This window comes from Centruroides sculpturatus, unplaced genomic scaffold (assembly GCF_000671375.1).
Source record: "Centruroides sculpturatus isolate CEXI.00-Female unplaced genomic scaffold, Cexi_2.0 scaffold308, whole genome shotgun sequence".
Taxonomy (NCBI): Eukaryota; Metazoa; Arthropoda; class Arachnida; order Scorpiones; family Buthidae; genus Centruroides; species Centruroides sculpturatus.
The window spans coordinates 578194-591006 of NW_019384502.1; the positions used below are offsets into that span (position 1 = coordinate 578194).

General features: G+C 30.6%; 1 long non-coding RNA gene across 1 annotated transcript; it reads left to right on the plus strand.

The window, feature by feature from the left end:
* Window positions 1–2737: 2737 nt before the first annotated feature.
* LOC111622118 lies at window positions 2738–12813 on the plus strand. Its single transcript, XR_002756197.1, has 3 exons — window positions 2738–2821; window positions 4418–4482; window positions 12677–12813. It is a non-coding gene; the product is annotated as an uncharacterized LOC111622118 (long non-coding RNA).

The following is a 12813-nucleotide window of genomic DNA, read 5'->3' on the forward strand; positions in this document are numbered from 1 at the left end:
GTGGATGTACAAAAAAGGACCTCTAAACTACTGACAGAGAGTTAATGTCCTTATAATTCATAGAATGTACCTTACATGCCACTTTATAAATATGAAAGCTTCTGCATTGTGAATGTGTCAGCAATTCCCTATTTTTTGGATGACTTGAGCTTGGTCCCATTCAATATTCATAGAATCTTGATTAGTGATGGCATATGCCTGTTAAAGTGGTATTTGTGTTGGATTTTCTAACATTGTTCTAGTGTTTTTTTAAGCATTATTGGATGGATCTCAGAGTGGCCCCAATGTAGTAGAGATTGTGTGCAAATCTGCTGTCTGTTACAGGTATGTTGTAAAAGCCTGAAACCAGTGTCATGTCTGGAGATCCTTATTGTTTCTTAATAACCTATAAACCATAGGGTTTCTTCTGTAGGTGATGCTGCAACCAGTGGTGTTGCCTATCTCCTAAAAGATGTTCTGTAGGGGAGCAGCATAGTCCATGATAGGGTGTTCAGCTTGTGAAGAATTCCTGTTTTTTGTTGGAATGAATCAATGAGGGTTTTAATGGTCCTATGTTTGTAATCAAATCTTGCACCAATGGAAATGAAGTAATCCAATTCCTTGTTTCTATTCCAAGTATCCGTACAGTGTATATGCACTTTCCTGATCAGTGTCCAGAATGCTGCTAGTCTATAGTTGAGAGGATTATGGGAACCTCAAGGAATGAACAGGGGATTGTAGGAAGGTTTCCTGTAAATGCTTGTGAATATGCTGCCATTCCTGAATGTTACCATAATATCCAGAAAATGTGCTTCCCTATCACTTTCCTGCTTCAATTCCAGTGTGAGATTGTATAGGTTCTTACTGATATCATCTATAAAATTCTGGATGATGGGATGTTTCTTCCAAATGATAAGATCATTATATACGTATCTAGCATACAATCAAATGCTGGAATCATACTTGGGCAGGACAGAAGTCTCCAGGAACCTAAGGATTATTTCACAAAGTACCCCGAAAGTGGGCTTCCTATGGGCACACCTCTGTTCTGTATGTAAGTAGTGTTGTTAAATGAGAAGAATGATGAATAAGTTGCTAGATGTGCCAGCTCCAAGACTTGATTATGTAGCTTAGGTGCATGGTGGAATTTCCATAAGAGAAAGTCCCTCAGATGACAAAAACAGGGTTCCAATTTGATCAGTGGTTATAAAGTCAGAAAATCTAAGACTATCATGTACTCCTCATCATACAAATCAAGGCTTCTTAGCTTCTCAATCAGGGCTAATGGTTGTGAAATGGCTGTCAGATTCCAGAAAGAACCTAGAATCATCTGCAAACAGAACATGAGCACATTGTTATCAAGTCCAGCCTACATGCTCCTGACACCACTTTAGACAGACCTGCATATGTCTGGAGGTTAAAGGCACACATACTGCCAGTCAACAGACATAGGGTCTAGCCTTATGAAGCTTTATGGTAACAGTTGAGACTGATACCTGCCTTCCTGTGGATGATACAAGGCTAGCATGCAGAAATGATGCAGACACCCTACTGTTTCTTTTGGCTAGGAACCGTACATAACAATCATCCCAACATAGACAACCTGAAACAATGTCTTCTGATAATGGTTCCTGTTGTTTGGAATTGTCTCCAAAGAATTGAGATAACAGAATGATGGGCATTGAAAATCTTGCCACTTTGGTAACTGATTGATCGGCCTCCAATCTTACATCAGCTCTTCATATGCAGGTACATATTGAGTGACAAATTTGCAGAGGAATCACTCAATGTGAATGGTCAACAATCAATATTTGTCCACCATTGGTCTCAAGCTATTTTCTAGTTTGTGCACCTTTGTGAAAGCAAATAATCTGGGTGTTGATGGGGATGTAATCACAGCATTGCTCAGGTGGCATTCTCATGCCAAAGAGGTGCTTACAATATATTCTGGACTGTAGTCATTTTAATAGATGTTGGGGCCACTGCATTCTGTGGCCATAATGTATTCAAGAAGGATCCTTGTGTATGTGGTATGTGAGAGGAGTACCAAATCATTAGATTTGTCCACTTGTATGATAACAGCATCATTAGCCTGGAGCCATGCTTTGCTGGCATTAATCAAATCCCCTATGGAGTAGGGAGTGGAGTTTCGAATCATGTTTCAGATGGTAAAAGCCTCTTCCATCTGAAATATTCTTTCTGAACTTCATTAAGGTCCTCCAAAGCATGTTCAATTGTTTTTTTGTTATTTCTTTAAGGTTATTTTTGTGAGAGTTTATTGACCTACATAATTTTATTAATAACAGTTTTTAGATTTTCTCCTTGAAATATCTTTATACAAACATCGCTAAACCCGATACATAATATAGTTAACACCAACCAAATGCCGAAATTCTATCGGGTTAGTTTAAGGCTAATTACTAAATGAATTATGTAACCAATTTGGCACAAGAGATAAGCATTAGGTGCCATCTCGTATTAATCTTTATTTTTGTACTTTTACTTATTATAAGCAATTTTTTTCAGCTATAAATTAAATCAAAAAAAGTTTAATAATAAATTTTTGGTGCATAAGAAGTAATTTAATTAATAGAAAAAAACTGAGAAAAATAGAATATTTTAATATTTTTTTATGTTATTAAAATAAATAATTAGTCCAACAACTTTCAACCAAGATAATAAAATAAAAATGTTCATATTTAAATAAATTTGTTCACATTATTATAAATTTAATATACTGTATTTTTGTTTTTATTTTCAGGGGAAAATAATTTTATCAAACAGAACAGCAAGAATGATTACACTTTTCTACACTCTTTTGTTGCATTGCTTAATATTTCTGGTAATATCATTTATTAGTAAAAATTTTCTCTAGATTGTGTTAAAAAATTACTTTTTTAGAATTACATAAATTATCTGATGTAAAATTTAATTAACTTTATTAATGTAAGGCTACGTAAGTATCTATCCAGGTTGAAGCAAGCATACACCATAGAGTAGATAATTAAACTTAGGAGAGTTAAATTGGGTGTTAGTGAGCACAAAACAAACAGCAATGTATAAATGAACAAATTTAATTACATTTCAAGTATTTTCAGTTGAAACATTACAAACTTCAAAAAGTTTTAAAATTAAATGGAACATAGTAGTAAATGAATCAAAGGATCACTTATATAATATCAGCACAGCAATCAGTAAATAACATCAAGTTTCATTTTAAAGTTATCAAGTTGAAATATTTTCACTTAAGAGCCATTTTTAGCCCTATTTGATCTCTTTTATGAAGATTGATATATTGGCAATCATCATTCATTAATGAAATCACCAACAAAAACATTAAATTATTTCAAGCTTTGAGAAGTCTTTTACACTTAGATACTATTAATAAACACTTATTTACAGGCTTAAAATTCAAACATTCAAATTATGAATGTTCCAAAATCCATCAGCTAACATTCTTAAAAATTCCCATCTTCGAATAAACTCAAAGTATTTGAAATTAAGATGTTTTTAAAATAAAATTTAAATATTCAAGTTTTTTAATTAAAATAAAAAGAAAAATAAACTAACTTTTAAGTACTGATTCTCTTTTAACTTTACCATAAACTTATTAATTAACCCTTGCATTGATATTGCAATTGACAATCCTGCTATAGTTAATGATAAATTTCCAAGACCCAACAAAACTAAAGATACTATTTCATTTTAGTTTTAATTATACAGTAGTTTTGAAACTACAGAACTCTGCATGGCTAATAAAATGTCATCTGTTATGGTAGTATAGACAACCAATTTTAGGTATTTTAGATATGTGAACTCAAAGAAATTGCAGTACATTTAAGTGAATTTTGGTATTTTCCTAAATTATTCATTTGGATCACTCAGTCCTATCCATGACTATGCAAATATTGCATTCAGTTCCTTCGTTATTGCATCCCTGTTATGGAGTGGTGCATACAGGCACTACTTTTTTTACAGCTTGTTTTGGAGAAAGCCTATTTGGTATTTCAGAATTGAAGAAAAACTGAAATTACATAGGTTCTCATTTTCTATTAATAAGGGTAGAGAAACTTTCTGTCTAATCAGAGACTGTTTCATCATTTAGTGGTATCATCATTTAGTGCATGCTTGTATACACTGATAAAAAGGCCCTGAGTGGTTAATTGTTTTTGAAATAATTTAATGGAGAAAGATTTTGTCACCATTCTGCATAAAGGTTTTTGAAATGCAAAAAGTAACTAAATATGTGAAATATATTATATTAATTTTATTAAACAATTTGTTTTAAACATACATATGAATGCAATGAATATCACATCAAGGTTTATTAGTTATAACAGACATACAATAGATTTATCCAATTCAGTTTTAATTGTATATCCATAATTATTCAGTTATTACAAGTTTCTAATAGTAATTCTATATGTATATTATACAGGTTTTATATAAATTGGCATATACTGAATCATGTAAAAGAGATCTATCTTCAGAATGTAATGCTCGGTAAGTAAAGAAAGTTGTTATTAATTCTAATAACTTTTAAGTAAAATTATTTAAGTAGATTTACTATACTGTTTGTTTATAACATTGTAAATTTTTATTTATTTAACAGTGATTTCTTAACAATTAATAATGATTTTTTTATTGTAAGATTTGAAACTTTTAAAGCAAAGGAATCATCCATAATTTGAGAAATTCATTAAGAAATAAATTATTTAAAATTAAACATTTTTTTCTTTTAATTTCTTTTAATCAATAAATAACCAGTCAAAACAACAGCATAGAATATCTTATTGGCTGGTTATTTATTGATCCACCCTTATATTAATAAAAAACAATATTATTTTTTAATGTAGAAGATGTGGTTGCTGTATCTTCAAATTCTGTGTGTAGCATCTTTGCAATCCAAACAATAATTTTGGTAAACATGTAAAGTGTTTTAAATAAACTGTAACGTTTTTCTAACTAATTGCTGTTTGATTGTCTACCAAAATTATTGTTTGGATTGCAAAGATGCTACACACAGAATATTATTTTTATGATAATTCATATATTATCATATGTTAAATTCCTGAAATATATGCTAGACATTAATTTCTTAATTAATTAATAATGTTAAATTCCTGAAACATATATTAGAATAGTAATGCATTAAAAAATTTAGTTCTATAAAAATTTAAAATTCTTATCTAGTATTTACATTTGTATGTACCAAACTCCCAATTAGTCATATACGGATTATCCATGAATAGTCAAAATATTAGAATGACAAAGTATCATGAGCAATATTCATTTTCTTTTCTCTCTCCACTACCAATTCTAAAGGATGGAAGTGAGGTGAGTTATTAGCTCTGGTGTATTATTTTGCAATAGGCAAAGTTGGCATTATAAACAGCAATTTGAAAAAACATCTTACTAATCCTAAAATTAAACTACAGTAATTTGGAAAAATTTTAAGAATTATACATAGAAATGTAAAATTTAAATTTTTACACAAAATTTTTGAAGATAGAAAAAAATCTACATTTTATGTTTATTGACTAAATATAGCATATGAAACTTGGGACTCACACTTGCATTTCATTATAACAGAGTTGATCTGTATATGTACTATAGTTCATTTAAAACCTCTGAATAGTTTTTATACCTTAGAGGGCTATTTTGGATTATTCATGCTTTCCAGTTTTCTGTGCACACCTGTGCACTAATTAGCATGGATAATCAGGAGTTCAGTGTATTACTAAATTGGCACATAAACAAATGTAGTATTGCATTAGTGTTTATAATAGTTTCCAGCCTTATGTACTGAAGCAACATAAAATCCACAAGTGCAGATTTTTATTGAAAAATTTTATCACCATATAATTCATGCAACTTTTATATTATCATTTATTTGCTTCCTTGGCATATCAACAATGAAAAGATACAATTTGTAAGGACATTTAATAATTAAAAAGAGATATTTTCAAATCTAGGAAAAAAGTTAAATATGTGAGCCGCCGGGGAGGTTGGGAAAACCTCTCCGATAAGGCCACAGGTCAGTGACCTACTTTCTTGTCAAGGATAGCATTACGTTCAGTTACGCATTGCGCGAGTGGAGGAGAGTCAGAGGGGTCGACGATAAGACGATGTACAGTCGAGTAAAAACACCATTTTAAACAAAACAGAAGTTTATTTTACTGACTAACGAAATTAAAGATTACACGACTCCTTCTAATACACGTACGAGAGAGAGAGTTTACAATCAAGTTTCATACCTCCTGAGAGTCAATCAGGGTGATACTTCTCCAGCAAAGTCGGCAATTTGGTACAGGTTCGATGGGTTCGGGATAGGGTTGACGAGATAGCCAGATTAGACGGCCTCTGATACACTTCGGTCGACTTCCGATCAGCGACTCCCCCGATTGAAGAAGGAGGAGGCTTTTTATACGTTTTGCCATGAGAAAAGTCATCATGTGACCCATTGTCTTAGCAGGTGTGAGGTTAAAGATGGTTCCGAGCTGCAATAAATCGTCGAAGTTGTACTTTAATCGTCAACATTAAGACTTGCAGACGACTGCTATTGTTAGATGGTCGAATGTTTACGTTAAAGGAGAGAGTTGTAACTTGATACTTAATATGTTTATATAAAAGGGAGATAGTTGATTTCGTTTTTCTGACGATGGTTTTTTTCCAGTAAGGTAATAAATTTATTCAAAATATGTTACAGTTGTTAAAATTTGGAAGACAGAAAAACAAATTGGGTTGTCCACGGGTCGGATCTCACAAATATGTTTTAAAGCAGTAGATTTGAGGTTTAAAATCAAGAATTATAAAATAGTCAACCCTTAATTTATGGCCTTCTAACTTAGGTGGGCTTAAAACTAATATACAATAGATTATCATTGATGGTTGACGCTAATGAGAATTTATTGCATATTAGTTTTGGACTTCGTGGAATTGTCTAAATGTTGATGTTAACCAATAGTTAACCTTAATGAATATTAGGCAATTTTAGAATCAAAGAAATTCTAATGCATGGATTTAGTATTATTAAATTTAGTATTATATAGTTTATATTTCATTACAAGACTTATATTTCATTACAAGACTGCAATTTATGATTTCAGATTAATGTTTGTGAATCTTGTACTCTTCAGCCAATTGAGAATAAAAAAAAATTATATTTTCTCTTCTATCAATATAGCTACCAATTTGGCTATTAATGAGGACTTATCACACTATAAACAAAAAGGTGACAAGATTAGAACTACTTTATATAGTTTACTCCTCTTTATAAAGAAATTCTAATCTGATCATCTTTTTGATTATGGTATGATAAGTCCTCAGTAATAGCCAAATTGGTAGCCATATTGATAAAAGAGAAAAAGAAAAAACATCTTTTACTTGATTTATTTATTAAAGTAAATTTATTAATTTACCTTTTAACATTATAAAAACAAAAATTCTTAAGGTAACTGTATGATATAAGAGCACAGCACAGGCATCCTTGCATAATGTCTTCATGATAGAATATCTTTTGGTTTTTTAATGCTGAATTTTCATAGAAAGTAATCTTTCAATATAGTGTTTTTGTTTGATGCTTATATAGAAAAATTTGATTAATGGACCTTGCATTATTATGGACAGATGATATAATTATTCTATAATTTTGGCCAGACCAATAAGAAAACTCATTTGCTATAATGAACTTTTGCTACTATGGACTATTTTTCAGGTCTCACAGACCACTGTCCTTCCATTATTATGGACTTTTCAATCACTATTTTATTTCATTGCAATCATCATTTTATTTTGCCATGGTTATTATAGGGTTGGCAACTAAGTGATTGCGGATTTTGTCAATAGGTGGCCTTAGCACATTTTTTTGCTTTGTCATCGTGTTTAAAGCATTTAACCTATATTGTTTTCTTATTGTTTGGACTTCCACCTTTAATTTAGTAAAAAAATTATATCGATTAGTTACTTAGTTTCGTTTTTATTCAATTTAAAAATGGAAGAATTTTATTTTACATCATATGTAGTTATTTAAAAATGGAAGAATTATTAATTGGAAGAAAATGGAAATGGAAATTAAATGAAAATGGAAATTAAATGGAAGAAAATTTAAAAATGGAAGAATTATTTTACATCATATGTAGTTTACGAAAAAGTAATATAAAACTCATTTTTAATAATTTTTCAATATAGATTTTTATTTTTACATCATATGTAGTTTTTGTTCTTCGGGGTAATCCGTTTGAATTTCTTCCGAGCCTCGTCTGTCATCATCAGTAGAGCGTCGATTATCCTAATCAATTGGGGACTGAGGTTGTTCGGAAAAATCAATGTTTCAGATAACCGATTATGTACGAAAAAATATATTAATTTATCCCATGTTGAAATTTTTCTCTGTTGCGTGTCACTTTGCATTGAATTTTTGTTGATGTTAAGCCTAACGAAGACTATTGTATCGTTAAAAATTATTTTTTTATTTTGTACAAACAAAATAAATATATTGAAAAATATAAAAAAACAATAAAAAATTATATTTCAGAAGTTAATTTAGTATCAAAAACGTAAAATATTTGAGTAGCCCAAGATATAGCCAAAGATTGCAGTGCCACAGCACCAGCAAAAATTTAAATTTGCCGACTGAAATTCTTTCGGATGATTGACATTTCGGTTGATTGACTTTCGGATAATCGACGCTCTACTGTATTTCCGAAAAGGCAAGAACGCGTCACAAGCACACAAGAAGTTACGTGCCGTATATGGGAATGAAGCCTTAAAAGAAAGGCAGTGTCAAAATTGGTTTTCCAAATTTCGTTCTGGTGATTTTTCACTGAAAAATGCTCAACGATCTGGCCGTCCAGTTGAAGTTGATGAGACCCATATCAAGGCCATTATCGATTCAGATTGTCATAGCACAACGCATGAGATTGCACAGAAGCTCAATGTATCACATACATGCATTCAAAAAAATTAAAACACCTTGGCTATGTCCAGAAACTGGATTTATGGGTCCCTCATCAGCTTAAGGAAATTCATTTGACGCAACGCATTAGCATCTGCGAATCTCTTCTGAAACGCAACGAGATTGATCCATTTCTGAAACAACTGATTACTGGCAATGAAAAGTGGATAGTTTATAGCAACGTTAATCAGAAAAGATCGTGGGTGATGCGAGATGAACCAGCTCAGATGACACCAAAAGCTGAGATTCACCAAAAAAAAATTATGCTGTCAGTTTGGTGGGATTATAAAGGAATTCTGTACTTTGAACTTTTACCAAGAAACCAAACGATTAATTCAAATGTATATGTTCAACAACTCGCCAAACTAAGTGATGCAGTTCAAGAAAAGCAGCCAGAATTCACAAATCGTAAGGGTGTTGTTTTCCAGCATGATAATGCAAAGCCCCACACATCTTTGGTCACTCACCAAAAATTATTGGAGCTAGGTTGGGATGTGTTGTTACATCCACCATATAGCCCTGTCCTTGCGCCTTCAGATTACCATTATTTCGTTCCATGCAGAACTTCTTAAATGGTAAAATTTTTAATGACGCTGATGATGTAAAAACACATTTAATTCACTTTTTTGCTGGCAAAAATCAGAAGTTTTATGAACATGGAATTATGACACTGCCTGAAAGATGGCAAGAGGTCATTGACAAAAATGGACAATAACTAATTGAATAAAGTTATATTTTTAAGCAAAAATTTTGAATTTTTCTTCTTATTTAAAATCTGCAATCACTTAGTTGCCAACCCTATATTTTATTTACAAAAAACAAAATAAAAGTAATATAAAACTCATTTTTAATAATTTTTCAATATAGATTTTTATTTTTACATCATATGTAGTTTTTGTTTTGTTTTCTAATCAATGAGTTTTGGATTTGCTGCATAAAGCAAAGCCATATATCATAAAAAGAAAACACAGAGCTTTAGATTTATATTTCAGATTTACTGATAGAAACATATATTGTTTTTACAAATTTGGCTTATATATTTTGCACTGAAATTTTGTCCACTACGTAATTGACTTTTGTCCATAATATCAATGTATAGTAATGGATAAGTCATTATTACTATCTATCTATATACAGTATAGTAAAATCCCCTTATATTCTCAGTAACAGATCTGCTGAAAAGAAGTAAAAATACATTGATTTAGTCTCTGGACCTGGAAAAAACATTTGTGAACCTCAGATATTTTCTTCAGGTTTGTTATTGAGAGCCATTCTAATCTGATTCTACCATTTAGTAATGGACTTTTCATATAATGGACAAGTCCATAATAACATATAATTATGATAAAACAGATTTTTATTATAACTGACCAGTTTCTTTGGTCCTGTGGTGGTCTGTTATATCAAGCTTTTACTTTATAAGAAAAATTATATTTATATCAAAAAAGTTCAATGTGTGTGGGATAAGTCTCAACTTATATTCCAAATACAATTTGGTTAGAATGATAAAATCATTTGTAGGCTTTATGAAAAGTGTCTCCAACTATCAAGAAATTTATGTGCATCTCAAATGCAGGTGATCTTGGAAGAGGCATTGTAGTATGATATCATACCAACATCTCCTAAAACAAAGAGCCTTGCTTTCATAATGCCACTAACACAGTCAATCAATTCTCCAAGTCATCCAATTTATACAAGTGTTAGAGTCATTGTTAAGAAAGTATTGCAATTTAGTCTGTATTTTTTATTGTAAATATTTGTCTGCATTTTTAAAACTCTATACAGTTGTGCTGTATTGAAAATGTAATGTTTGCAAATTGTACATGTTACTTAATACAAAGTATAAGTCAACAAAACTGATCCATAAATTTATTCAACATTTATTGCACAATAAACTACACAATAACTAACAAGTTATATATCGATATTTTGCATGCTATCCAAGTCCACTGAAACCTCTGACACTGGATTCAATATGTGAGGCTCTGGATCACTCACTAAAATCTGCATTAAAATATTTTTGAAGAAAGAAGAGAAAATAGAAATATTTTTTTTTTTTGTATTATAAACACAATGCAAAAAGTATAAACAATATAAGAATGTCCTAGGATCAACCATCTCTAGCTAAAATCAGACAAAATGTTGAATTTTGATTTCTCTCCTATGATCTGAGTTGAGATGGCATTACACTTAGCAATGGGTGAGCAATCAATTGGAATGGATGATCAGAAATAGAAAATAATGAAAATCTGTGTCTCAGCGACACAAAGTTCTTTGGCAAATATCTATTAGTTCATCACAAGAAAATATGATATTCCATGAAGATCAGTTCTTTCTCCAAGATCCTCTTTTCATATGTTCTTCCACCAAGATCTTCCCCCATATGGACTTTCTTCTGTTAAGATCTAATCCTATCAAAAGGAAAAAATTCATTGTCATGATCCATCACATTTCTTGGCAGAATCCACTTTCTGATCCATCATTTGTTCATCTGAAGATCTTGAGGGTCCAGGTAGCATTGATTGCTATGCCTTTTCATTGACAAGTGCTAAAATACCATCAGCTGAAAAACCATTAACCATCTGGATCCCTAATATCCAACATACTGGTCATCTGATGTGAATTTGAACACAGACTAGCTAGCACCTTTGCTTGGTCAGTTCAGGAAAACTCAAGCATCTCAGAAATCACACTATATAGAGACTTTTCTCCCTAAGACTCTTTCCTACCAACATTTGGGATTGTTACAATTGTTACAGCAAAAAGTATAAGATTTTTCTTTCTCCCAATAAATACTTTTTTTGTGAAGGAGACCAGTGTCAGCATGTCTGTCACACCCACATATGACCCTTCTCTCATTCATCCTGATTTCAAACACTTAAGTGTTGGAAGCATCACAAATGCTCAATCTTTCCATATGCAATCATCTTCAGTGTCATTTGAAGCACCAGAAATGTACCACTTCTTGAAAGATTACAGAACAACTGTTTTTGTGATTTTCATCCAAGTAGTTATTACATTACTATCAATACAATAAACTAACAAGATTTTAATAGTAAATATTGAAGAGGTCAACATAGCTCAAATAACAAATGCACATATCTATAAGCCTTTTACCGGTTTTTTATAGCTCAAATATTTGTCTAATTAAATCACTAACGCAATGGAATTATTGACAGAGTAAATAAGATGAATAGTACTAGAGTTTGCTAATTATGACATATTACATCAAATCTAAGATATACTAAATCCTGGAAAAAAAATTCATTTTATCTTCAAGTAAATCTGATATATGTGAATATGTCAAACCCTTACGTTTAGACTTAGTAAACATAAATTTAATGCAATAAGAATTTTTGAATTTGGATTTACTTATTAAGTAATAGGCCTACTAGTTAGTCAGTTAATTAAAACTAAAAATAAAATAATTAAAACTCTGACCTTTATTTTTAAATTTGGTTTTGGTTTCAGTGTAAAGTCAAAATTAATTAATAAATTTAAATTAAAACAATGTTTTTAAAATTGTTTAAAAGTTGTTTTGAAATTTTCAAATTGTAAATCAAATTAATTTTTAAATTTACATTATTTTTGTGTGGCAGTGATGGAACATTTTGTTTTTAATACAGATATAGATTTGTGTTCTGAATTTAATATGAAAATTAAAACTATTTCATTTATTTGTGAATTTGCAATAGTTTTTATACTGTGAATTTAATATTAATAAATATATTTCTATTTCAGATTTGCTGACCATATGGAAAAAGTTCATGGAGAAACCATGATATGAATGAATGATAATATTAACAGAAATATATAATTTTAATATTTAGTTCATTTTAAAAAATGATTATATCTGTGTTGAAAATTTGATAATTAAT